Source organism: Gopherus flavomarginatus, chromosome 1, assembly GCF_025201925.1.
Source record: "Gopherus flavomarginatus isolate rGopFla2 chromosome 1, rGopFla2.mat.asm, whole genome shotgun sequence".
Classification (NCBI taxonomy): domain Eukaryota; kingdom Metazoa; phylum Chordata; order Testudines; family Testudinidae; genus Gopherus; species Gopherus flavomarginatus.
This window is the reverse complement of record NC_066617.1, coordinates 195,060,234-195,088,111: the sequence shown is the minus strand read 5'-3', so window position 1 is coordinate 195,088,111 and position 27,878 is coordinate 195,060,234.

The window sequence follows — 27,878 nt, the reverse complement described above, 5'->3', positions numbered from 1 at the left end:
AAATACAAAGTATATCAGAAAAGTGGAAGCAACCAATGGGGTGTTATAATTACAAGTAAAATGTGAATCACAGTGCAATGATACAATATGGGTGATAAGTGAAATTATGCAATGTAACGGTATAAAAGAAAATTAATCACTTAATTTGTGCTGGGTCAAGGAATAGAAGGGGGAGGGGAGTGAATGATTAGTGGCAACTGATGAGAGGAGAGTGCGGCTGGAAGCAGAGAGAAACTCTGAAGCCCTGCAGGGTAAGGACAATGGAGCAGTGTGATGGTGATCTTCGGTAGGGGAGGGGCAGCGGAGAAGTGTAAAGAAGGGCTAGAGAGAGGTTTAAGCAACAAGCGGACACAAAAACAAAGGAAAAAAAGCGGCAAAGGGTTTGGAAATTTTCACAGGGGGAGAAGCAGCAAGGGGTTTGGGAAGTTCGGAGGGTGATGCAGACGCGGGGGGGGGGAAGCAGCAAGGAGTTGGGAAGTTCGGAGAGAGTGCAGATGCGGGGGAAAAAGCAGCAAAGGGTAATAACAGGGAGACACGGAGAAGCACACAGAGGGGGAGATTGGAGCGGGGGAAAAACAGACACGGGAAAGTTCAGGGAGAGTTCGGGACAGCGGGAAGACGAATTTAAGCAGCAAAAACCTTATCTATCTTAACCAACGACTAGGCAAAACAACAAATATCACAGTTCTAAGCAAAACTATAACAAGCAACTATACGGAGCAACAAAACAGTAAACTATAACAAGGCAGGTGAACTTACAAGCTCTACAATTTTAACAAACTATGATTTATTAAACTAAAAAATAAAACCTATGGTGCACCTTATGCTATGGGGAAGTCACAGAGGGCAGAGTGGTATGTGCCCAGGATACAGCTCCAAAGGCAGCCCCCAAGGAAGCCAAGGGATGGTGGCTTAAGCCAAGGGATACAGCTGAAAGCAGGGAGCCCCGAGGCAAAGCCCACAGGAGCAAACCTTAGCAGCGGCATAAACTTATTTTTAGCGGCAAAGCGCCACGGAGTTTAAGAGAGGTTTTAAGGCACAGACCATGGTTTAGCTTGAGTCTGTGTGCTGGGGAAACAGAGCCAGCAGCTAAAATAATACAATAAAAGTAGGGAAAGTTTCACAGAGGGATTCTTACCAGTCCCCAAGGCAGCAGCAAAGGCAGAACCAGCAGCAACATCAGAAGAAGCAAGGAGGGCTCGGTACAGTCTCAATAATCAAGAGATCTCTCAGGTAGCAATTTGTTCTTCTTTGGCGGGGTTTTTAAAAAACCGGGAGTACGCTCAAAAATAAAATGAGAGCGGAGAAAGGACCCCCCAAAACCCCTGGCTGATCAGACCAGGCAGCAATGCAGGAACCTTTCTGATGTTTGTTTTCAAAAATGTCTGTTTTTAAAGGCAAATTCAGGCAGTTTCCTGCCAGTAATCCTGATAGGCTCCCTCTGTCACAGGGGAGGAGGCACAGGGAAAAACTGCAGGTTAGCACAGAAACATATCTGGGCAGAGTCCTGTGCAATAGGTGACTCAAAAGCACATGAGACCTATGACTCATGCCCAGGATCTTAAAAACACAATAGGTCTTGCAGCTCTGGACGTTGCCTGCTGTAATAACCTTAGTCCCAGATTTGGACCTTAGCGTCCAAAATATGGGGGTTAGCATGAAAACCTCCAAGCTTAGTTACCTGCTTGGACCTGGTACCTGCTGCCACCACCCAAAAAATTAGAGTGTTTTGGGGCACTCTGGTCCCTCTGAAAAACCTTCCCTGGGGACCCCAAGACCCAAATCCCTTGAGTCTCACAACAAAGGGAAATAATCCTTTTTCCCTTCCCCCCTCCAGGTGCTCCTGGAGAGATACACAGACACAAGCTCTGTGAATCCAAACAGAGTGACTCCCCCTCTCTGCTTCCAGTCCTGGAAACAAAAAGTACTTTCCTATTCCCCCAGAGGGAATGCAAAGTCAGGCTAGCAATCCAACACACAAATCTCCCCTTGATTTCTTCCTCCCACCAATTCCCTGGTGAGTACAGACTCAATTTCCCTGAAGTAAAGAAAAACTCCAACAGGTCTTAAAAGAAAGCTTTATATAAAAAGAAAGAAAAATAAGTACAAATGTTCTCTCTGTATTAGATGATACAACACAGGGTCAATTGCTTAAAAGAATATTGAATAAACAGCCTTATTCAAAAAGAATACAAATCAAAGCACTCCAGCACTTATATTCATGCAAATACCAAAGAAAAGAAACCATATAACTTACTATCTGATCTCTTTGTCCTTACACTTGGAAACAGAAGACTAGAAAATAGAAACTACTTCTCCAAAGCTCAGAGAAAGCAGGCAGCCAGAAAACAAAGACCTTAGACACTCAATTCCCTCCACCCAAAGTTGAAAAAATCCGGTTTCCTGATTGGTCCTCTGGTCAGGTGCTTCAGGTGAAAGAGACATTAACCCTTAGCTATCTGTTTATGACACCTGCCCTACACCGAGCCCAGGTTCAACGAGGTGATAACAGGACTAACCCTTTGAACAGGGCAGTGGTCCCATTTAGCACGCAGCACAAGTGGCCATCCCTTTGAGAAGGGCAATGGCTCTTGTTAAACAACTTAAGGGGCCCTTCCTTTGAGAAGGGCAGTGGCCCTGGTAAACAACTTAACAGCCAGGGAAGGGCGGCCACAGGAGGAGAACAAAAACAAAATGGAGTATGGGGACAGCTGTAAGAAACAAAATGGAATAGGGGGATAGCTGTAACAGACAGAAAGAACAAGGCCTGAGGTTGTGCTTACATAGCTAACACTTCCTCTTCCACTAGCGTCGCTCACTCTGACCCACCAAACATGACCTGGAATAGAAGACATTAAAGAGCAAAGTGTGCTCCCGAAGATGGCTGGGAGATTATGTGAAGCTATTATTATGTTGCTATTAGTTAAATGTAGTTCATAGTGCTAATAATGAATGAGGTTGCACAATTTATTATATAAAACTATGCGATTTCAAACTGAAGAGAGATTGGGTTTCAGAAGGTTACAACCAACCTCCCTTTCTTTACTACTAGCAGGGGAGTACAGAAACCTTATTTCAGTTTTAACAAGAGATCACAGAACAGAAAATGTCCCCAGTTGGGATATTCGTGAGATCAACAGCTCTTTTCACATACAACATCAGAAAACCCGTTAGATGGCCACAACTTTCAACTTTTAAACCTAGACACATTTGATACACCGACTTGAAATCAAATGATCCTTCATTGCTATTATTTGATTAATTGCTTATTAGATACATTCCTGAATAGTAAAACATGGTAACCAATTTGATCTCTCTCCCCCACTTCAGTCTGTCGTGCTTGCTCTTTCTGACCTAAAATGTATTGTAACAATGCTATCAGTGAGTTATTCTGGTCAGACTGAATTTGTTTACTCAACTACCTACCACTTGTTTTGTCTGCATGATGTATTCAGGATGAAGAGTTGCCTTCCTGATCCCTCATTGGTTGATATAGAAAAGGACTAACTTTGACAATTTATCCCAGTTTTTAGGAAGTGCAGAATGCATTTAGAATTTGCACACCTGTTCTCTGGCAAAGGCTAGAGGCCTCAAACTTTTTAAAGATTCTAAAGTACCCAGCAACAACCCTGTAACACGACACATTCTAAAGGATTTCCTTATCACAGTTTTTAAATAATCTCATTGTGGTTTGGTAAGAAAGAGAGTATATGTCTTGCAGGGAACATGAACAGCTTCCTAGGTTCTGAGTTGAATTTAGTCATGGCTGAATGGGAGAGCAAACAAGTGAAAATAATAAAGTATTTTCAGTATGAAAACCAGGAAATTAATAACCAGCTACTTATATGCTCTGATTTTGACCCCAATCCTGCAAATTTACACACATGCTTAATATTTATCTTGTGATTAAAGTCAGTGGGACTAGTCATGTGACAAGCACATGCATAAGTGTTTGCATGTTCATTCCTTCTAGGGCACCTGGTATTGGTCACTGTCGGAAGACAGGATACTGGGCTAGATGGATCTTTGATCTGACCCACTATGGCCATTCTTCTATGCTCAAGTTTGAGTCCTATCAGATAATACCAAAGAGAAATTCTTACAATATTAATGTACTTCATGGGATGCTCAGTGCTCCTGTTAGAGTAATGAGGATCCTTCCCTTTTCTCATGCATTAATTTCTCCATATTTGACTCATGTTATAGCCATTATTCTAGCTGAACTGGATTCTGGTTAAGGAGTGGTAATGATGAATGTCAAGTAGCTGCTTCCCAGTGTGACAGGGTCAGGCCAGATAGCTTCAAGAGAGTGGTCTAAGGTAGATAGATTAGCTCCAGATTAAGTAGGTCCCTTTTCTCTGGGTAAGATAACAGGGACTATTCCAGAACACTCAGGAACCTTCTAGAAATAATTTAGACAGGCAGGCTAATTAGGACACCTGTAGCCAATTGGGAAGTTACTAGAATTAATTAAGGTGAATCAGGACACCTGGTATAAAAAGGCGCTCACTCCAGTTAGTGAGGTCTGTGTAAGGAGCTGAGAGTGAGAGGATGTACTGCTGGAGGACTGAGGAGTACAAGCATTAACAGACATCAGGAGGAAGGTCCTGTGGTGAGGACAATGAAGGTGTTGGGAGGAGGCCATGGGGAAGTAGCCCAGGGAATTGTAGCTGTCTTGTAGCTGTTCCAAAAGGCACTCTAGACAGCTGCAGTGCACAAGGTCCTGGGCTGGAACCCAGGGTAGACGGCGGGTCTGGGTTCCCCACAACACCTCCCAACTTCTGATCCAACACAGGAAGATCTCTGAGGCTAGCAAAATCCATCAATAAGTGCAGGGCCCACCAAGGTAGAGGAGGAACTTTATCACACCAGTTAAGCAACAAGGCGCTCTCCTTCTCCCTCTTAGGCTGAGAGCACTGCCTGCATGTGAACATTCAGACATTAACATATTTTTTTATTAATTACAAAGCTACACATATAAATCATTCTTGAGGACAAAAACAGCCATAGCCAATCACCATTTGGATGGGAATGCTCTGTAGAATTAGCTCTGTTGCACTTCTAGGTTGTTGTGGGCAGGTACCTTGGGTTGCAGCTTCAACCACATAATGCTTCCTTCATAAATCCTTAGCTACCCATGTCTTTGAAGACATCCATTTCCAAAGTGTATTTAATGAAATGTCTGCTTTCCAAAGTATCCTACTCTTATACACAGTACAGTACCTGTTAGCAGTTCCTGTGGTGATTAGAATGATTGTGATTTATTGTCTACATGGCATATAAAACCTTTTGCATACCTACAAGGTGATTTATAAGGAACACAATATTTTGCCATTACTTCCACTGGATCGGTTTAGTATAGTAATGTCATGTGAAGGCACTGAGAAAAGCCAACGTGAAAGGAAATGTATAATGGTGACAGTTGTATTGACATGCCATGCATTCTTTATAAAGCATTCCCTGTAACTAGAAATACACTGCACTATTTTGTCATTCCATCATTTTAATACCTACAAAATGCCATAACATTATTAGACAATGTAAAAGTCTTTCTTTTGTTGCTTATGCAATTATGATTTATAGCTAATATCTATTTAGAAAAATTGGATTTGTATTTATATCTGCATACATACAGGTAATGTGTGTCGAAACATGAATTTCTAATAGGAAGTCTAAAGTAAATAGGATTTTTTTTCTTTCTGACTTCAGTGGCATCAATTTAGTTTATGCTTGAATAAGTGAACTTGTAATAGTCATGTCTTTCATACTTTTTCCAGCAGAAAGCACAGGCATATTGGCCCAGACCCTGAACTATCACTGAGAACTGCTCAATGCAACTCAAGAGGAGTGTGTGTGAATGCATGTGTGTGAAGACAAGTGGCTTTCAGAAGCCTTTGTGCATTCTTCTGATCCTTGGGGAACACATACTGCCCTGGTCCCTTAGCATAACAATGTAGCCTGAGAACTGTTCTAAGTTCTGTTGATTGTCAGTGAAGTTGAGAAAGGAGATTGCTAGGCCATAGTGACATTCTGGTCTTACCTCCTTCCTCTAGCTATATTCCTGAGCCATGTCCAAAGAATGGGATTGTCATAGAAGCTACTATGTATGTCATCAGCAGAGACCCTCCCATAGGGGAATTCTCCAGGGGCTGGCTACACTGCCTTTAGGGTGGCTTGTTTTCTTAATGTTCACCTAAGGAATGCACATAGTATATTGCAACAATTCATAAAATACTGTCTTGGATCTTCCCTTCCTGCAGTAAAGTCAAAGAGAAGGAAATCTCTGTGAAGATCACCTCTGTTGTGGAATTCCCCCTCTTTTGTTCTTGGTGGTGAAGTTTGCCAGTGACTAGGCCACAGGACCCACTTCTAAACCTGGACCCTCAACATGCCTGTATATCTCCACTGGGTCTGCCCCTGGATGGCTTTCCCATTCTCTCATTATAATACCAATGGTGAGGGTCAGCTGCCTCTGTGAATGGGTGTCCATGCCTTCTCTCTGTACACACCTCACTCTCACCGAGCACCTGTGGGATACAGGATGTCTGTGGGGTCTAGGAGGCAGGAATGGACAGCGTTGCAGAGACATGTTTTGTTCCACTGCTACACAGAAGAGAGTAAATGTATGACTAAAGGATTCCCTTGAGTCACAGATATGGGAGGAGTCAGAGGAACAACCTGGAGCTATGTTGGTACACACAACACATAAATAATCAATGATATATTGTGCCGCTCTTTGTTCCTTTTGAGCAAAACTTGACCTTTCCACAGTATGATAAAAAAACCAAGGGTTTAATGCCAACCTTCTACAAACTATCTTCCGTTCCTTCAGTATGTACCATTTATTAGTTTTCTTCAAGTTGATGCAATTGTGGTGGTTGCAATTAAAGCAGATGTTAAATCTACATAGCTGTGGCTTTCATCCTGCTACTTTTAAATGCAGAAGCATAGAAATATACATGAATATACTGCATTTTGTTTGCCTTTGTAGGCAGTGTACAGATAACTAGTTGTGTAGCACTGCTTCATCCTGCAGCACAATGTGCGACTGATTGCAGAGTTATATTTTCTTTTTAAAAAGTATAATTTATTTCTTACAGGAAATATTTACAGTGTATTTTATGGGAAAGCAGGGGCAACCAAGAAAGGGATCCTATCCAACTAAGGGGCATGACATAGCTGTGCTTCTGGATTAGAACATGAAACAGAGTGACTAAGGGGCGCAATCTAGACCCTGTTTCCCCCTTGCTCTAATGATGAAGTAATCTGTGCCTGTTCATTTGCATAGTATTCTTCCTCCTCTGTACTGGCTCTGGTGCCATTGGTCAGTGTAGCAAGAAAGCAGAACTAAGGCTCCACCCCCTGGTCGTTCCTGCCTGCCTACTCTGTTCCCAGCTACATGATAAGCGGAGGTGCCAAGCATCAATGACATGTCTGCACAATGGAGCAAGGAAGCTCCTTATGCCTTAGACCTTATTCCTTGCATCTGTGAGCAGCAAAGTTCATGTGACTCACCCCAAATACAGTTTGCAGATGGGTTGAGAAGTTGGCATGAAACTGAAAGGGAATTTGGGCAGGTATTGAAACTACAAGCTTTTAGGGACAAGGATCTCAGATTCTTCACCTGACATCATTGCCAGAAGCACTAAATAGTGAAACAAATAATGTGCCACTATTCCCTCAAACAGACTTAGCTGTAAAATCCAGGATAACTTTCTATTTATTGTTGTTTTGAATTAGGTACATCAAAAGCAGGGTACACTTGTACATTTTTACAGTACAGCTGATGTCTGTATTTTTTTTCAGAAGGGAAAAGGAAATCTGGTGGTTTAGAGCACTGAAGGTGAATATACTACATTCAGTAATTGTAGCTACTGGTCAAAATATGCCTAATATATAGTGTCATAAGCCAATTTTGCTTGATCAGGTAAAGAAAGACATTATCATAATGTGTAAGGAAGTAGAATTATGACTGATATAGGACTATTAATAATGCATTTCCTGGCTTTTAAGGGTTTAAAATCTCATCCTTAGCACTGCATTAATGCAGTTTTTGTAATTACTATGGTTTTAGTTCAATATAAATTTAGCACAGTTAGAAAATAAATTAAAAATGTAGATACACAGTTTGCTAAAGATTGCAAATCATTGCTAAAGATTGCAATGTCAATGTAGGCTGTAACAATCATGGTTACATGTTGCGTTGTGGCACACTATCTACCAGTGTCCTACTCACATATGTGACCGACTGTACTTCAATAGTTAATTGCTATGAGTCTAAGATAGTATATTAAATGAAAATATAAACAATTTTAATCACTCTTGATGCTAAACATCAGCTAGGCTTATTTTTAGACATCAGTGTAGATTTCTTTAAACTTTAGGTAAGGCTAAATTCACCAGTGTCTACAAAGCTAAAGCTAAAGGTACAAGTAGTGAACAAACATCAGGTTCAGTTCGTGATAGTGGAGAGCAGTAATTTAATGGCCATTGTTATGGGAGTTAGCCCACACCAATATGGAATTAGTGTGAATTTTTATCAAAAATTCTGTGTGCTGTCTCTTTCTTTATTTCTGACTTTATCCACTCCTTTCAGATGAACAAGTGTTACATGATTCACACTGAATTAGAAGTATAACTATGTAAAATTGCCCAATATTTTAAACATACAGATGTATCTCTTGTCCCATTTATATTACAATAACAGTCAAATCAGACATAATCAAAGTGACCTAAAGTAAATGAGGTCTTTGAAGGTAATAACACACTTACCAGTATAATTAAGTATCTCCCTGTATTCTTTGACAAATCCCTGTGGTAAGACGCTTATGATCTGGCTATAAAAGCCCAATTTAGCTATTGATCAAATACTCTAGCCTGAAAGTTAATAAGTCCCTAGCACTGAATCCAATATTTCCTTAAGCAACAAACAAAAACCAAAAAACTAATGCATGGATTTTGGATTTGCAGTTGGGATGGATAATCAGTTACAACATGGCTTCCTTTTTCATAACAAGTGAATGGATTACAATTATCCTCCTTATGTATATTATACTATTTTGTGTTTAAGTAATTTACTGCATATTATCACCTGTCACTGTGTTGACCACTGAATATCCAAAAAAATCATAATTTACTAAAGTTTGAAAATTCAATATGAGAGCAGCTAATAGCTAAAAGGGGAATGTACAATGTGAGCTCCCATTAATTATTGCTTACTTACAGCAAAGCAGAGAGAAGCAGAAACCTCATGCAGACTAATGCTGGAGGGCACAGCTGCTTCAGTAGAGTCATGCTATTTTACACCAGCTGAGGATCTGGCACATCATATTTATAACACTGACCCCTAGTCTAGTCTGGATAACTAAGTTACATGGATTTAGAGATCACCTATCATTTCAGAACAACTTTGAGTGTAAAGAGAATAAATGCTCTGCAGAAGTGCTATTTGTCTGTGGCATTCAGGAAGACAACACTGCGTCCATTATACTTAGTTCATATTTGGAAGATTATCTTTGCATGCGTGAAAACAAGATTGTTTTAAATTTAAACCTAAAGGAGTTTCAGGGAGGACTACAGAGCTGTGACTTAAAAAAATAATAGGAAAAATTGCAGAATCAGTGACAAAGGAAGACAGTTTAACAAAGGACTAACCTTAACTGGACCTCAAGTATTAGAAGCCAGATCCTAAGTGGTATTTAGATAACAATCTGTCATTTTAGTCACCTAAGTCCACCATTTAGGTAGTACTGACATTTTCAAAACCACCACTCAAGTGCCACTTAGCCCCGTAGATGCATACGTTTTCACCAGTTGGCATTCACAAAGCCACTTATGCCTTATTGCCATTACCACCCCTCAGGTAACAAACAGGTAGGAGTTTTAGCTCAATCCAAAGTAAGCAAAATTCTCAAATTAAGAGGAAGTAACACCTATCTCATCAAGAGGCCTGATCCTGTAGGCATATTCTGAGCACACCTAACACCTGAGACCTGTCAGGTCAGGTGTCAGGTCCTGCTGCAGGAGGGACAAATGCAGGCTGTCAGTAGATGGAAATGACACAGCACTTGCAAAAAAATATAGCTGGGGAGGAGTACAGATAAGTGCAGGGTGAGTGTGAGAGAGGTACTGAGCATGACCAGGAGGGAGAGATGATTTCAGCTGAAAGAGCACAGGGCATAAGATGTTCACCAGTTTTAGGTGTCTAAATCCAGGAGAGGGTTGACTGAGGATCCTGACTGGAAGGAGGTGCCCATCAGTAACATATACCAGGTCAGCCACATAGGTACCTAAAACTGTCCTCTCACCTCAACATTTCACTCTTGCCTAGTTTAGGTGGCTCCCTGCTCAGAGTGCTACCTTGTGAGAATCACTTTCTTAGCCATCTCAGTCTTCCCATGCATCTTATGAGGATCCTGGGCACCTACCTCAAGGCTGAAGATTCCATTATGGGTTGGGCACCACAACAGTGAGCAGAGTCAGGCAGTCAGTCATGGGCATGCAGTAATCCAAATCCAGATCCAAATTTTGCAGCTTGGACTTTATTTCGTTTTGAAGACTGAAAGAAAACGTCCTTGTCATCATCAGAGATACTAAAAATAATGTATGACTGCTACTTTTAACAGTTGATAAAATATGTAAAGAACTCAAGAAAGTGCTTGTACAATTGAAATGGCTTTAAGATCTAAAATTAGCTTATATTTTTCCTCTTCCAGATCAACTGAAAGCTGATTCTACAAAACAACTGTATATTTTTGTCCCTAGCGGATGTTGTCCATGGCCCAGATGACTTCTGAAGCCCAAATGAGACAGGAAAATTTACTGTTAGTTATCTCAATGTTTAAGAAAGATTGAACATGTACTTTAGAATTTTTTTTTCCACTGATTGAACTTGTAAGGCTCTTTTACCTACTTGCCTCTTCCATTCTTTTTAATTTACTTTTGCTCTGAGTCACTTACTTTATAGTTGGCTGATTTAAATTGGTAGGTTTAATTACTTAATTTTCAAAAAGCTATACATTATCTGGCAGTTTCTAAAAACTATCACGTGAATATGCTGCAAGTTAAGTATACCAAGTTTCCAAATCCTGACACCTGGGGCCAGATTTCAGTAAAGTATGTACACATTTGTGCACCCAGTTGCAGTTACCATGTGACTGGCCATTTGGATACGCAAGTGAAGTAAATGGGTATGCCAGTTAGGTATGCAAACAAGTAAATAAGAATCTCAATAGTTAGTGCTGGAGCACTGAATCCAACCAGAGCAGGTATTTCATCTCTTATGAAATATCAGGATAAAAGTTATTTCACCTACAAAATTGCCCTATGCAGGATGAAACTGAAGTCAATGAAATGGTGTTGATCTACAGAGGGCCAGGCCATCAGCTGTTGTGTATCTGTCCTGACTGTTCCCTTCCTAACAAGTTTAGCTCATTATTCAGTCATTACTCTAAGACATTTTTCATCTGTTGACTCCTACAAAATTTCAAATGGAGGTGTGGATGCCTTTGGAAATCTTAGTCATAGTCTGTGGATTCCCAGGGGTCCGCAGACCACAGGTTGAAAGCCATTGCTCAAATGATGCTTTACAGACTCATCTTAAACTTACAATCATTTTGTCTCTTGATTTTAATTCTGTGAAAATGTTACGGTGTTCCAGAAACAGTGGCACTTACATCTTACATTGTCTATTAAGAGATTGTTTGAGTGACAAGGTGGGTGAGGTAATATGTTTTGTTGGACCAGCTTCTCTTGGTGAGAGAGAGAAGCTTTCGAGCTTATTCAGAGCTGAAGACCTCAGGAAGAGCTCTGTGTAAGTTTAAAAGCTTGTCTCTCTTACCAACAGAAGTTGGTTCAATAAAAGAAATTACCTCACATACCTTGTCTCTCAAATATCCTGGGACCAGTATGGCTACAACAACTCTGCATTCAAGAGACTGTTGGGATTATTAGTGTTCATGCCATCCAATTCCTGATTCAGCTGCCTTAAAAATCAACAGGTGAACTCTTTAATTATTTTCATAATTACTCTCATCTACAGAGTTTAAATGTGGAATGCCAGTTAAATACTTTTCTATATCTTTGTGTCCATATGAACTCTCATTCTCTTCAGTGCAACCGGATCTGGAGTTGGTTCAAGATTGTTTTCTTCAATAGACACCTCATATATACTGGTGCCTTGCTGACCACTGGTATTTAAGATTCCCTCTTCTGGGTACCATAGTACCTAGGGAATGATGCATCTGTCTCTTTATGTGTTCTCCAAGTCTTCCTTCATTTGTGTAAATAACATCAGTATAACCCTAGACAATACATTAATATATTTGCTAGAGGTAACATGGGTATTACCTTATTTATCTCTTCTGATACAGGTTTGAAACAGATTCAGTCAATAAGACAAGCACTACAGACCTGCTTGTCTCCTGTGTGATGAAACTGTTACTGTGATAGATTAGTTTTCTTCCTTTGTTTTCTGGCAGCAGGTTTATCTCTGGCACATCTTTCAGGTCATGCTACTTCATTTTAAATTCTTCCATGCCTCTTTTAATTTTAGAGGCATCATTTATTTTTAGAATAGTGTTTTGCCAGATTTTCTGTTTTTACAAGAATTAACTAGATGTGAGGCAGAGCCAAATAGCACTCTTCCTTGTTTAAAAGCTTCTGTGACTAACAGATTACATTGTATATTGTATTTATTTCCTTGTTTGAGAGATTTCTCTGAGCTGCTCAAAGCCATTCCTGCTTCATGTCCTGGAGCATGAGGAAAATCGTGTTTCTAATAATGTTGTTTGCTTGGGAAAATCTAAGTGTTTGACATCCATATTATGCTAATTGAAAAAAAGGTAAAATAAATACATAGGCTGCAGATGTCAAACCTTGAAGCCTTCATGAAGCCTTGAACAGATTCATGAAAAAATTGCCCAATATAACTACATACTTTAGCCATATTAGTATTTCTAAAATGTCATTAGCTGGTGTCAGAGTGCTAGATTTTTAAGGATTTACTTTGTAAGTCATTATTATACAATTAGTCCAATCACTGTTTGAAAGGTTTACTGTTTAACACATTACAATATTTTAAACAAAATTGTTCAAATCCAGATTTTTCTACATTTTGGGCTGAACGGGTATGATAATGAAAAGGTTTCAGAAAAAAAAGGCATAATCTGAGCATTCACCCAATTTACAATCTAGAATTAAACCGAACCTTATTTAGGTTAAAAAATGTCTTGGGATTGGTTTGTTTGCTTTTAGGGTTTTTCAGCATTGTGCACCTTTGCACTTCTTGATTCGTGGTGGGACCTGAAGCAGGAAAGCTTAAATATCATGCCAAGGGTTTTCATACTGTTTGTTCACATGGGGATAGATGCAGGAAGTAAATCTTGCAGGAAAGCCTGCTCTCAAAAGATTTCTAGTTCAAAGCCCCTTTCCTACAAAGAATTATTGGATGTGCGTTACATCAGTGGAACTAAGCAAGTAAAGTGGAGTGTGTCAAGTGTTTGCAGGATCAGGGCCCAAAGCTGCAGACCTAGATGGTTCAAAATAATTATCCCTAAACAACAACACCAAAGCTTTTCAGATTTACCCACCCTTGTATGACCTTATAGTAATCTACATTTTGAAAATGCTGTTTCTCAAGTTACTGTTAGTCAGACTACTTGTCCAACTGAGAAATGCACTAAGCAGAAAACATTTACAAACATTAACTATAGAGACATACTGCACTACAGAGAAAAATAAAAATTGTGTTCTTTTCTCCTTGTAGTGCACACAGCACATACATTGCTAACGGGAGAGATGCCCAGAGTGAGGGGAAAATAAACTCTGGGATCTTCTTCCACTGGCAGAATTAATTTCCCTTTTATATTTGGAAAATTCATTTTCCCTATGCATTGCCTCTAAAACACTCACTTGACCTAACTGTATTTCTTCCATGGCCTGCTATTATGTATTTTTAGCTCTGCTCTCTGTGGTGCTTATTTGAAATTTCTGGTGCCCCTCACAAGCTCATTGTAAAATGGTTCAAGGTTTCACAAGAATGGAATGTGAAGTATTTATGCTAGCAGAGGTACTTTTCTTTTTTTATGCCAAGATACTTGTTTAGTTTTAAGAATGAGCCAGAGGCTGTAATTTGAAAACCTTATCTATCTCCTCTTCACAGAGCCAGCCTTTGGAACCCACCGACCTTACAGTTGCAAGCCTCTCTAATTTGATGGGCCTAATAACATCAGGGCTAATGTCAGCTTTCCTGTATAATTACTAAAGGCCAGAGTCTGTTTCTTGCTCCAGCGTCAGCACATAACTGTAGCAGTGTACAGATAGATGCCATAGGGCTGGATAGCTAAGGATTCCACGAGTGCAGGGTAATCCCTGAATGGTATACTATGGAGTGTAGGAAACTCCAAATCTTTCTCTATGCCTACACTTTAAGCTTCTCACCAGCAGCGACAGAGTGTTGGATGTATATGCAGCTGGGAGAGAAGGCATGAACAGAACACTGTGGTGCTCCATTGATCCCAGGCTTACGTTTGTAAGGGGCTATTACTGCCCGTGCAGAGCCCCCAGGGCTGGGGAGCGGGAGGCAAGGATGGTAAAAAGGTGACAGAGAGCCACTTATGCTGCCATCACATCTGGCCTAATGATTCCTCACAAGTGAGCAGAGAAATGCTAACTTCACTAGTCTGTCCACAACCCAGAAGAGTTCTGCTGGACGGCAGAAGTTTCTTCACCCTATCACAGCTGTGGCAAGAGATTTCATTAAAGGGTAGCTTAATAAACAAAAATATTATGTAGTGTGAATGTGCCAAAGGACCTTTTGGAAAATGAAATGAATTCTTAGTCAGGTGTGATAACATTGTATGCATTCTTATTAAGTCTGTTGAAAATAAGGGCAGGTGAACTAGCAAAGTGTATAACAGTGAGATTCTACTGTGAAGTACATACTGAAAATTATGAAGGACTGCTACAATGGTTTTTCCAATGTCATAAATGCTTCTATGAAGTAGTGATTTTAATGACCTCAATAAGAGTCCAACAGGTAGTCTCAGTGTGTTTTCAAATTTGTCTTCTGATGTGTTAACTTTAAAGTCGACAACACTTTCAAAGGAGATAGTCTTGTTTTTATGATGATGATGCTCCTATACTTCTATATGATATTTTTTCATCTTTTGTTTTTCTGCATTTTTTAACATAAGATGCAAAGCAAACAAAATCCAAAAGGAAACTAAGCACAAAAAACCCCTTTGTTGCCATAATTTTAAATCTGCTTACATCAGCAAAACTCTGAAAATGTTGCAACTGAAAGATATTACCGCTAATCTGCTCCGTGTTTCTTAGTATGAAATTGGTTTCTCTGTGCTGTCTACACTAATTGTCATAGGCTAAAATTCCAGACTAAACCCAATCTTACATTCCATCCACACTCAAAACTGTATATAGTCCAACAGATGTATTCTATGGAAATATACTCACTGTTCCCAATAGAGAGGTACAATTAAGCAGAATAATTGCCTAGTTTCTGCTTTAAAAGTTAATTCCTCTAAATCTTTAGGTTGCAAAGTTTATTCTGGTTGCCTATGACATGGATGGACACCTTATTGGTAAGTGAATGTGAAGCATAAGATGCACATCTTGAGTCATCCAGTTCATCAGAGGCTGCTCCAGGAGGAGATTAATTCTACTCCCTTTGATATCAATAGTAAAAACCCCTTAAACTTCAGTTGCAGTGGCATTAGGAATGGAACAAGTCGACATTTGATGTAATTTTATATTACAGTCATTCTCACTGAAGTCAATGGGAGTTTTGAAGGTGAAAGTTTCATATGGTGAGACATCACAGAAATGTAGCCTATTAAGAGGTAGTCCTATTTTTCTGTGAGCAGCATAAAAAACAGATTTTGTCCTGAAGGCTTTATATAACAGGTTGCTCCTGAATGGTAATCAGAACTTCAGGTGTTCATGGTTTCACTTCCACTAGCCATGTGAAACAAACAATTTAATGAGTTGTGTATGCATCAGTCCTTCACTGAAAGGTAAATTGTATTTTATTCCTATCTGAACTCCCAATAATGATGACACATAGCATCTGCCAAGGATTAGTATATAAGTGATAACTGTTACTTACCCATAAAGAAATGCAAATAGACTTAACGTTGTATGACCTTTGTGGCAGATCCTGTAACCTTTAAGGTCAGTGGGACTCCTTCAGTGAGTGTTGGAACAGGACCTAAATCCATACTCAGTTTTTTACTTTGTCTCTTCTCCCCAGGGTTTTGCCCTCAGGTCACGATTAAGGAAAACATATCAATGTGTTTAACTGTTAAGTACACACTGAAGTCAGTAGGACTTAGTTCATCTGAAAATTAAGCATGAGCTTAAGCAATTGGCCGTGTAACAGAGAGTTAGAAACAAAACGTATTCTTCTTCAAAAGTTGCAACATAACACCATTCTATCTCTCAAAACCCAGAAATCTAAGATGTAACAACCAAATACAAAGAGAGACTGAGCAGGCTGCTAGCCTAAGGCAGAGATGCACAATTCAACCCTCCTTGCTTCAGACTGTTTTTTTTTCACACTGAGTGCTGAGGACCCAGACTGCATGTTTTCTTCAGAGTCCCCTAACTTCCATGGAGGACCAGGAAACCCTTTACAATTTAAAGTGATAGCTTGTAATTTTAACTGTTCTCAATATACCACTGGAAGCTTTCCTGAAATTGAGTAAATTAAAGAACCATGAAAGAGATTCACATTTAAGTTAAAAAAGAGCCTTACTGATCTGTCAACCTATCAAATAATTTATTATTTTAATGCATACATATTGACTCCAACATTAGCACCTACATACATATACATATGCACATACATACATATGCATAAAATTCCTCCTATAGAGGAATGTATAATCTAGTTCAAGTGTACATAAAGTATGTTTCTTTATTTCTCTCATTTTCTTTAAAAAAACTAAAAACTAATATGAATTAGAATTTTCTACTATTTGAAATGAATCACCATTTTGGAATAAACTAAGGAAAAACACTTGTTTGAATGTGATAAAATATAAAGTTGAATATAAAGGTTATTCTTTGTAATTCTCAGTGTATCTCTGGTGCATTAATTAGAAAACATTAGATCCCTTCTGCACATGTGAATCATATTACATAAGAGCCTATCTTTATTGAACAGGTCAGATCCATTCTATGCAGTGAAGTGCAATAAGTTGGTAACATAGGATGTGACAGAAAGTGAATCATAAATGTTGAAGGCAAGCACTGTATATGCTCCAGCTATGACCATCGAGTGTTTAGTGGATTCACTCAAGAATGACACTCAATTGTCAAAAAATTAACACACAAGGGTATGTCTGGTTATGTCTATATCTACATATCCTGTGATCCACTCAATTATAGGAGCGCCATTCCATGATGTTTCAATGGGCAGGGTTTATTCCAGTGGTGGCCATCTCTTCTTTGGTACCCTGACTGGTTACAATAGACTGTTAATAAGGTGAGATTTTTATCTCCCATTATGTTCAGGAGAGTGGTTAGAAATCAATCTTTTGGTCAGGCACTTGCAACTACAACCCTTTCAAAGCAATCAGTGGAGGAGACACACTTTCTTCTTAAAATGGTTCCTGGGTTCTGTTAATTCTGCCATTATGGTGATTTTTATTTAAATCATTATCCGCAGTGGTGTCCCAGACGTAGTCATCCAATGCCCAAATTCTTTAATTTCTCAGGATCTTTTCAGCAGCTTAAGTAGGGTTTCCTTGCACCCCGTTTTACCTTTTTATTTCAGTCTGCAGCTTCCTCTCCCCTCTTCATATCCTCACACACATATCATCTCCCTGTAAGTTAGGAATTTTCATAGCCTCCAAGTTGCTTTTTACATCAGGTTTTATAAATACAGAGTCCAACAAAATTAGATTGGTTTTACTTGTCACCTCGCCTCCTTCATTTGGAAGCTGACAGTTTACTTACTTCACTTCTGATAAATCACCCTCCTTTCTTTAACTCTTACAGTTTGCAGCCCTCTGGGTTAGCTTTTTGGAAGGCTGCCCCAATTTACAGGAGCATCTGACAGTTCTAATATATGGAGAGAGGCACTTAAGCGCACATGATATCCCAGATGTAGGAGGGCACAATGATGGCTTAAAATCATGTAGGCCCCCCTTGACCCTGGTCTGCTTGTTTGAGCTGTGTCTCCAGGACGTGCAGCACAAAATCTCCTCCTGAAACACAGATCTCCCCTAGGCAAAGTGAACAACTCTACAAGAGAAACAAAATGTGATACAGATGGATAGACAACCAGTAACAAGAAAAGAGACTTTGATTCACACATACCATAAGATAAAAACAAAATTTGAAATCCTGACCCACTGAAGTCAAAGGCAAAACTCCCAGTGACATGAATAGAGCCAGGATATCCCCCAGTGTGACTAGCAGAGTATTCAGTTTTTGTTTGTTTTATCTCTGGCCTGGAGTACTCCACAAGAAACTGTCTGGTCACATGGTACTGGCTTTTCTTGTTTCCATCTCTTAAATCACATTAGATATTACTAGAAGTACAGTCAATTTTGCAGTAAAATTCTTCCACGTAAGACACTGCCATATTCACCATAGGGGTAGTATATGATTGTCAGTATGAGAGAGTTGTCCACACATCCATTGGTTTTAAGGCCAGAAAAGACCACTCATTACAATGATCCAGGCTGACCTTCTTACATAATACACACCAGAGAATTTTACCCACTGATTCCTGCATCATGCCCAAGGTTTTGAGGTGAAAGGCTCAGTATCATATTCCATGCTCACTTATCCCCCGTACTCTGATATCTGCAGCTACTTTCCCATAATCCTTCCATATGCTTACCTCGTCTTCTATCTTAATGACCAGCCAGAGGCTCTACTTCCTTGTCCCAGGTATCAGAATCCTTGGCCTCCTGGCAGCTGTTGAAGAGTAGATCAATGAATACCAGCTTCTCTGCGATGGGTCTGAAGGAGTTGTCAAAGCATAGTTATACTCTTCTGCTTCTGTAATCTCTATGGAATATGTCCCCAGGTGCTCCATGATGTGATCTGTGAAGTACTCTCTCAGAGCTAGATCATGCCATGGTTCTATACGGCTGTACAGGGGAGTAGGAAGGAGTAAGCACTCCTCCATCTTGTCTCATAGCCATGTGGTTTGACACCAGCAGTATTCAGTGAGGAACAGAGCTATGCCCAGGAGGCTCCCTGCTCCCAGAAGCAACTAGGTGGAGAGTTGGCAACGCAGAGTGAACACAAAGGTGCAAATGAGCAGAAAATTCTCTTTGAAATATTCAGGTATCTCAGAACCTTACAGCCTTTCCCATCCCTATTCCTTCACTTTCTGCAGACCCAAATTGGTGGTCTTTGTTACTACACAAAGACCGCCAATTGCTCCTCGTTGTTTCAAACATCATCTCCATTATATTAATAATTTCAACAGAGTGTTATAACAGAAATAGTGATTTATGCTACACAAGAATTCAGTCCCAGTTCAGGGAGACTGGGTGGGAACGCTATAGTTTAAAAAAAAGTAAAGTCTCCATCCTACTCCAAGATGTATGTATGGTAACATGCTTTCTCTAAATGCTATATTTTTCTCTTTATTTTATACTTAGATGAAAAAAATCCTCCAAATCTGGTAATCATTATATCGTAAAGTATTGAGACCTTACTTTGCACCACTTTATCATCTGCTCCTGTTTTTCATGTTTTATACTTGACATTTTGTCTCTCTACTTCCTTTCATAGAATGACATAGTTGTCTGATATCTTTCTTTCTAAATATTTATCTTTGTTTATCTGCCTGATTAAACTAACTTTGTCATCTATTTATTTGTGATTAGAAAATTTATCTTTTTCTAGGTTTAATGAACTGAAATGACAAACAGAATTTTAAATTGCTGTGCTATTAATTGCATCTTGAGAAGTGAAAATTAAGACTTTAGCATAAAAGAACAACTTGATAACGGAATAAGCAATTTATATTTTTATTGTTTCTGCTGTGACTATTTAATTCACTTGCTGTTTTAATTAGATTCATACAGACTTTTTTGGGGGAGGACGAATTGTTTAATGAAAATGAGCCATATTTGCTAGGCAGTTATTTATTAATGCAATCCACTATAAACGCATCCATATTAAAAGAGAAAAATAGCATTGAACTTATTTGTTAGTAAAACCCCATCTGAATTATATAGTCTAGTGAGAATAAGTCCTAAAGACAGTGTAAATTCTATTAAAAGAAACTGAGAAGCTAAAGTAACAATCACTTATGAAAAATGAAGAAAAGTGACCCAGATCATCAGATGATATAAATTAGATTTTTTTTAAATCAATAGAGCAGCTCTGATTTATATCAGTTTATGTTCTTGTCCACAATATGTTATTATATTTCCTTATTATGCTTTCTAGATTTCCTTATTAATGATAAAAAAACCCCAAACATAACTAAAATATGGCCATGCTTCAATTCAATTTGTGTGAAACATCCTTAAACTTAAAGCAATGGCAGAAAAAATTAGAATTATGTTTCTCTTTTAGTTACCTTTCGATTATTTCACCAAAACTGCCATGAAATATAAGACATTTTTCTTTGTGAAAAACTGCTTTTTGGAACCATATAGGCATCATACCGAAGGTCAACTTTGAAATACAGCTTGCTGTGTCAATATGTTCCCATTTCAACATTCTCCTTGCCATTCTGAAGTTCACTAACTCACTAATAAGTACTTGGAAGAGAAGGTCATGAGGATATCAGAGGGGAAAAAATCATGAACAAAGCACAAATTAAATGTCTATAGTAAATGACCTTTCCTTTTTTAAATTTCTTATGCATAAATTCAAAACCTAGATATATGTGTGTGAGAAATGTGTTTGTTCAATGACAGGTAAGGAAGCATTTGTGTAAGGGGGAGAAAAGGAACTGAGAAAAAAATAGAAATATAGAGAATTAAGTCTAAAATCCATAATTGTAAGAATAAAGAAACAAATGTGCTGAAAGTCCTCACACCTTTATCTGTAGCTGGAAAACAGCATAAGGGAAAGGCATATTGAAGGCTAAAATCATAGAAGGCCCATATCCTTGCCTACCTTACACAAAAAAATAGTCCCCAAACCAATGAGATGTATTCATTGTTTGGCTATACTGAAAGGAGGACAGGAGATATTTGACATGGGTTTAATCAGGCCACAACATTATTATTAGATATCTGGGACTACCCAGCAGATAACAGTGCACAATGCAGGTAACTCCATGTTTATTCCATAATTACCCCAGGGGCTTTTACCAGCTCCCCCATTTTTTTCCATTCAGGTCCCTCCAGCAAATCCATTGCTGGGACCTTACCATCCACTGCCCCCCCACCCCCTTAGGAGAGTTAAGGTGGACTATAAGAATGGGGGGTTGGCTCCCTGCTATACCATTCATAGGCGTCCCGAACTGCCCCCATTTTCTCCTTTATGGAGCACCCTTTTTTAAAGTCCTTTTCCAAGCCATTGATCAGGTCATTGGATACCTTCCCTATGGAGTACCTGCACTGGACATCTGCCACAAGGGGGCACTGGAAATTAGTTTGGCTGTCTCCCCCCAAACCTAGTCAGGTTCCCAGACATCTCTTACTGCCCCTCTTTTATATCGGTCAAAACAAATGGGTTCCCAGGGTGTACAAGGTAACTCCATCCTTCCTGAATTATTTGTTGCCCCAGGATGCCAAATTGCTGAGCCTTTTATGAAATCAAGGAATCTGGTCACCCCCTCTGTTATCATCTCTCGTGCCTTGTCCACGCAGGTGGCATTCCCCAGCTGCCAGCCAGACCCTGAGTTAATGCATGTCTGACAATATAGATCTGCATCAAGTCCCTTCTTGTTCGGGGCAGTAACTGAACCCCTTTACACATTCCCAGATAGCATTTTCCAAAGTGTGCCACATCATGTTGGTGACTGCTGATGGGCTCTTATGGCACACAGCAGTAGCATCAGCTGGTCCAATAACATGCTTCTCCTTCCATGTCAATGCAGGCTCACCCCATCACTGGACTCCAATAACCAACCTTCAAGGGCACTAGGATGTCTACCTATGTGCATAAGAAAAACAACCCTATGCCCACAGATCCACACCTCAGCCTCCATGGCCGGTCTGCCAACATCTGGAATGAAATCACAACACATTAATGCTAACTCACCAACTGAAGTTGCACATGCGAATTGTACGCTTCCAAATGCCACCACCCAATTATCAGAATTGCCTCTGCTCCCATACCCAGCTGTACTGCTGCTCTTGTGACCCCTGATTGTGAATCAGTGGAAACCAAATTCCATGGGGGCAGAACCAAGCTCACAACCTTTTTGGAAGATAACAAATGCTCCCCATCCTCCTTGATCAGTTGTTGACCATCACAAGTTTAATATCTCTGCTTGCACCTGCTGGTGTACATTGCACAGTTCCAAGCCCACCAACCCACAGTGCCTCTATCAAACCCAAGCATTAGCTCGCTGATTCCAAAGCACCATAATTGCTTTTAAGAAAGCTGATCTGAGCCAGGCCGCTTAGATACATGACAATGTTAATTGTGATGTGGCCACAGGACGGTTGCATGGGCCATTGGAATACATGCACCCTGCCAGAAACCTTTGAGTTAAAACTGCTGTGTGCATATGGATAAAAAGAACTAGATAAGTTCATGGAGGATAGGTCCATCTATGACTATTAGCCAGGATGGATAGGGATGGTGTCCTTATCCTCTGTTTGCTAGAAACTGGGAATGAGCAACAGCGGATGGATCTCTTGATGATTACCTGTTCTGTTCATTCCCTCTGGGGCACCTGGCATTGGACACTGTCGGAAGACAGGACATTTTGGTCTGACCCAGCATGGGTGTTCTTATGATAGCCATTTAGCCCACTGACAAATGTAACAGCCGGGAGCGATTCCAAGATCGTTACGGATGCCAGTTGGCAGGTTTCCCTGGACTCCATGTACTGCAGCACCCGCTCCTTTGTAATGGGCCATTCAGGGATGAGCTTTCCCACTCCTGGAAATGCATGAATTCATTAAAACTTGTCTCATAGTACTGCCATGTGAATAAGGGCAGTGGATCTCCATGCTACATTGCTAACCATCCTACCTCCAGGTTCCATGCAGCTAATGGCATCCACTCAGGTTCTTGGCTGACTCCTGGTGCCAGCTTCTGAAACCTGTTATGTAAAAGTGAGGCAAGGCATCTGCTATGCCAGTATAAACCCAGGAAAGAAAAATAAAGTAATGGATTTTATCCTGAAGCCTGTTTGGGGACTAAGCCCCAGGAGAAAAAACTTGTAAGTTATGTACAGGCCATTGTGTGAAGGGCCCTGCTACCTTGCCCTCAATTCATTCCTGTGGAATCCTATTTTTTTTTAAACCACATAGCCTAATCATGCTCCTGACTTCTAATATGTTTGTTTGACAGCACATTACATATTCCGTCTGCATCCATGACGTCTAGGGTTTTTGTTTGACAGTGTATTATTTATAGTCCCCAGAAACAGAATCTAAACCAACAGTAATCTGCCCCCATCTGCTTTATTAAGGTACTCCCAAATGAGCACCCTTAACAGTCCAACTAAACTGGAAATGGTGCCATTGCCAACCTGTGGGTGGCACTGGATTTAAGTCGTATGCTGGTTTCCCCTGAGACCCTTTCCTTAATGCTGTAACCTGAACATGCGGGATGCACCCCAAAACATAATCTGCAAACATGCCTGCCCTCACGGATGCACCCCATCCCACATGCATCTGTTGCTGCACTGACACACCCTACTATCAGTGTTGCCCCCAAGCTTTGTACTCACCTAGGACGAACATCAATGCTCCGGGAGATCCTGCATCCTTTGGAAACCCCGAATGCTGTGAAGACAACCTTAGAAAAAATGGTCTTAACTACTTGCATGAAACTTCCTGCTAAAGGTTTTAGACATATTTCTGACACATTTATGAAACTCCACATTGTTATTAACATTTGTAAACCACTTTTTGATCCTCAGAGTGAGAAGGAGCAGTACAAGTTCAAAACGTTCTTATTTCAGAGGCATTGCCACTCCGGGGCACTTTCTTCACAACACGACTCTGCTCAGATGTAATTTAGCCAACAATCTTCACCATTATCAAACTCTTTTTCAAAAGAATTTCTGTTAGTCCTTGCAAATGCAGATTTTTACAATATAAACATATACAAAGAAATATATTTTTATCATCCATTTAGCAATTAATTCTTAGTTCCAAATATCTTATCATGGAAATGTGATGAGATAATAGATGGAAAATAAACCAAAACAAACTTGTAATATTGAAAATGAGATTGGAAATGACCATTTTGCTATGAGGTAGTCACCAGGCTATAAATAACAGAGAACATTCTCCAATGGCTATAGTTACAAATTTGTTATGAGTTCTATTTTTTTTTCAGATTTTTGTGTCTTTTTTCTCAGATTGGAAGTCACCACATTCAAACTGTTGACTCTGATCTTATTGGGTATCCTTTCCCTGAATTTTGCCTATAAACATTTTTATCGTAGGTTAATACACTTTGGATAGCAACATCATTTTTAAGATATCTTTTTTTAAAAAAACTGAAACACACCTAGGACATGGTTTCTTATCATCTCACCTAGATACTGCACTTCCAATATCTCTTCTGTCCCCAGAACCCACACTGTTCTCTCTGCTATATTCTATATAGCTATAATCTAGAACAGGGGTCGGCAACCTCTGGCACACGTCTCTCAATATTTTATGTTTAATTTAAAACTCAGTTTCAGGAGACAAATGACAACATGAGGACCCCAGCTTTTATTTGTTTGTTTATTTTAAAGCAACTTTCTAACCCTCATACATGCAGAGAAAAGCTTGAAAATGTGAGCTGAGTGCACCATAAAGGCTCAAGAAAACTAATCAACGAACAAATCAAACCACAGAAGGGACTGGACTCCCAGATCTTACATACAACACCCCTTTTAATACACTCCAGAATGATATTAGCCTTTTCTGCAACTGCATTGCATTGTTGACTCATATTAAGTTTGTGATAGTGTATCATACCCTACACTCTTTTCAGCAGTACTGCTGCCTAACCAGTTATTCTCTATTTTGTATTTGTTCATTTGCATTTGTCTTTACTGAATTTCATCTTGGGAAATTCATTCTTCTGTTCCAACACCGGTCCATTGCAACCTTTCAGCAAAGAATACACAACCCAACCCATAGTTTGGGCCTATATTATGAGCCATGTTACTGAAGACTTGGCCTGAGCATAGCAATTCCTGTAACCTCAAGTGGGAGACTTAATGAAAAAGCCTATAACTATAGTACTATTCCTTGAGGATTGTCCATGGCTCCAGGACTGGGCAATGAAAGCCCTTTCTGTCCCTCCGCACCACTCTTTGTAAGGTCCACCTCAGAAAGACTGGTCAAAATCAATACACCAAAAACAGAAAGAGGATGTACTGTTAGGTTGTGAATGTCACTGACAGGAGGTGGGAAAGTCAACTCAAATCATAGGCACAAGACACTTTCCCCCATAATTCTATCTTAAAAGATTACCCTACCATACTCTCTCACCATCATCTTGTCCTGACTGAGCCTGAGGCATCTCATTCCAATCCAAGACAATCTCCTGGTTAAAGTGAAGCGAAAGACACTGCACCCCTGGATTTGATGATGGAAGACATACAAGTGTATGTCAAGTGACAGCCGATGACACTGCATCCGAACAACCTTAATGTCTTCCCCAGTTTCCTCATACACACATTGAATAGGAAAGGTGTCAAGCTCACTGACTGACTGACTGACTGAGAGCTCACTGACTGGCTGAGAAAATTACCCAATACAACATTCTTGGCTTTTCATGAAAGGAGTGAAATAGAATAAATGATCATTGCCAACTCTGGCCACACCTGAAGTCACGTAAACAAAACTTTTTGATCAACAGAACCAAAGATAATCAGGCTGCCTATCTAGGATCTTTGATTATCATTAGGAGGAAATAGTCCACTAATGAGACAATGAAATCTGACCTAAAATCCAAATGGAACATGTGAATCTCTGGTGACTTCAGAATTGTGACCTCACCATTTTTTTTTACTACGCAGGATTATTTGGGGCAAGTTTATTGTCTGTACATACCAATGGGTATAATAATGGATGTCTACAGAGTAGGCTATTAGAATGCTATTGTCACCAGGGATACAAGGAGGCCTTCAGGCTACTCAGAAATCATTTCTGTGTGAAAAGATTCTATTTTAAAGTGAATGTGTTTTCTGGCCTTCTCTCAAATGGTGGATATCTTTTGAGAGGTGCCAGCTAACTGATTGTAAGCCTTATGAAATTCTTAATTAGCTTGTATGTAAGGGGTGTTCTGCAGGTTCAAACACATTCTTTGAACACCTTTGAAATGCTCCATATGCACCCATGCAGATTAGGAGAAAATTAAATGAAATTGGATACACAGGGTTAATGAGCAGCATTAAGTGCTGAGTACAATTAGGTTTTTAAAATTCTTAATAAACACCACTTAAAAGAAAGCTATTAAAGATCAAAACTGAAATAAATAAAGTGGACTGTAGAAATAGGGTTATTGTTGTGTACTGAGGTCTTAGCTAATAGATGAGGTTATGTACAATCATACACTGACACTGGAGCCGCCTGTGTTCTGCAGTTACAAAGGGAGATTCAAACCATGGGAGGAGGATTTGTTGGAAATCAGAAAAGGACAAAGACACAAACATCTTGTTTCCCTTAAGAGGGACACAGAACTTCCAAAGATGTAAGGTCTCATTTTGGTTAGCAAACATATTTTATAGAAGAGATTAGACCTTGGCTAGCTCTGGTTCCAAGAGTGTTAATCTAGCTGGCTTATTCTGCTTAATTCTTAAATTGAAATTTTCTCTTTGATTTTCCAAATAAACTTTGCATTTCATAAGACACCAAAAATTGGTGATGTTAACTCCAGTGTTAGGAAACAAGTGCTGCTGGATGAGCCAGAGGGAAGAAAATTTCCTTTCAAATAAAAAGAAGGATGCATAAGGAACAACATAATTGCCTTTGTCAATGTGCTAAAAGATGAAGGCATGATGATAAAGCCAAAAAATGCTATTTTCCCACACATTTTAAAGACTAGTAGTAGCCAGTCCTGTGTGCTCACTGTGTCTAAGTCTTACACACCCCACATTAAGCAATCAGAGTAATCAGGATGGCTAAAGATGGGTACATTCAGTACTGTTGTGCTTTATAGTCCAGGAATCATCATCGTTACATCTTTAAGGTTACCATCACCAGTTACAGTGGAAACCTGCTGGCTTGGAAATATAGGGAAAGGCTCCTTTCATAATACACAAACCACAGAAATATAATTGTTCGTACAGGAATGATTTGTTCTGTTTTCCTCCTGTTCTACTAAACTGATTAAAAGATGGTGAGTCATTCAATAAATGTTAAAATGGGATTAAAACACAATTGTTTTCCATCTGGCTAATAAGAATTTGGGATTACGATGAATGTTAGATCAAAACTGATAATATGTAATGCCACGTACATCTGAAGGTCAAGAAGAACAGTGACCTGTTCAGAAGAAAAGTCATGGTCTGGTCATGCAAAAATGGCAAAATCACAAAAACACCGAACCAGCCTCACTCCCAGTAAAAGTCACAATCCTCATTATTTTAACCAAAATTATATTTATTTTATAACTTCAGTCAGCTTTATTAAGCTATTCGCAACAACAGATCACACTAATATGTCTTGGAAACTAAATACAAAATATAACAATTAAAAAAAACGGAATTTCTATCTTCTACGGGGGAATATTACTTGGAATCTCCACAG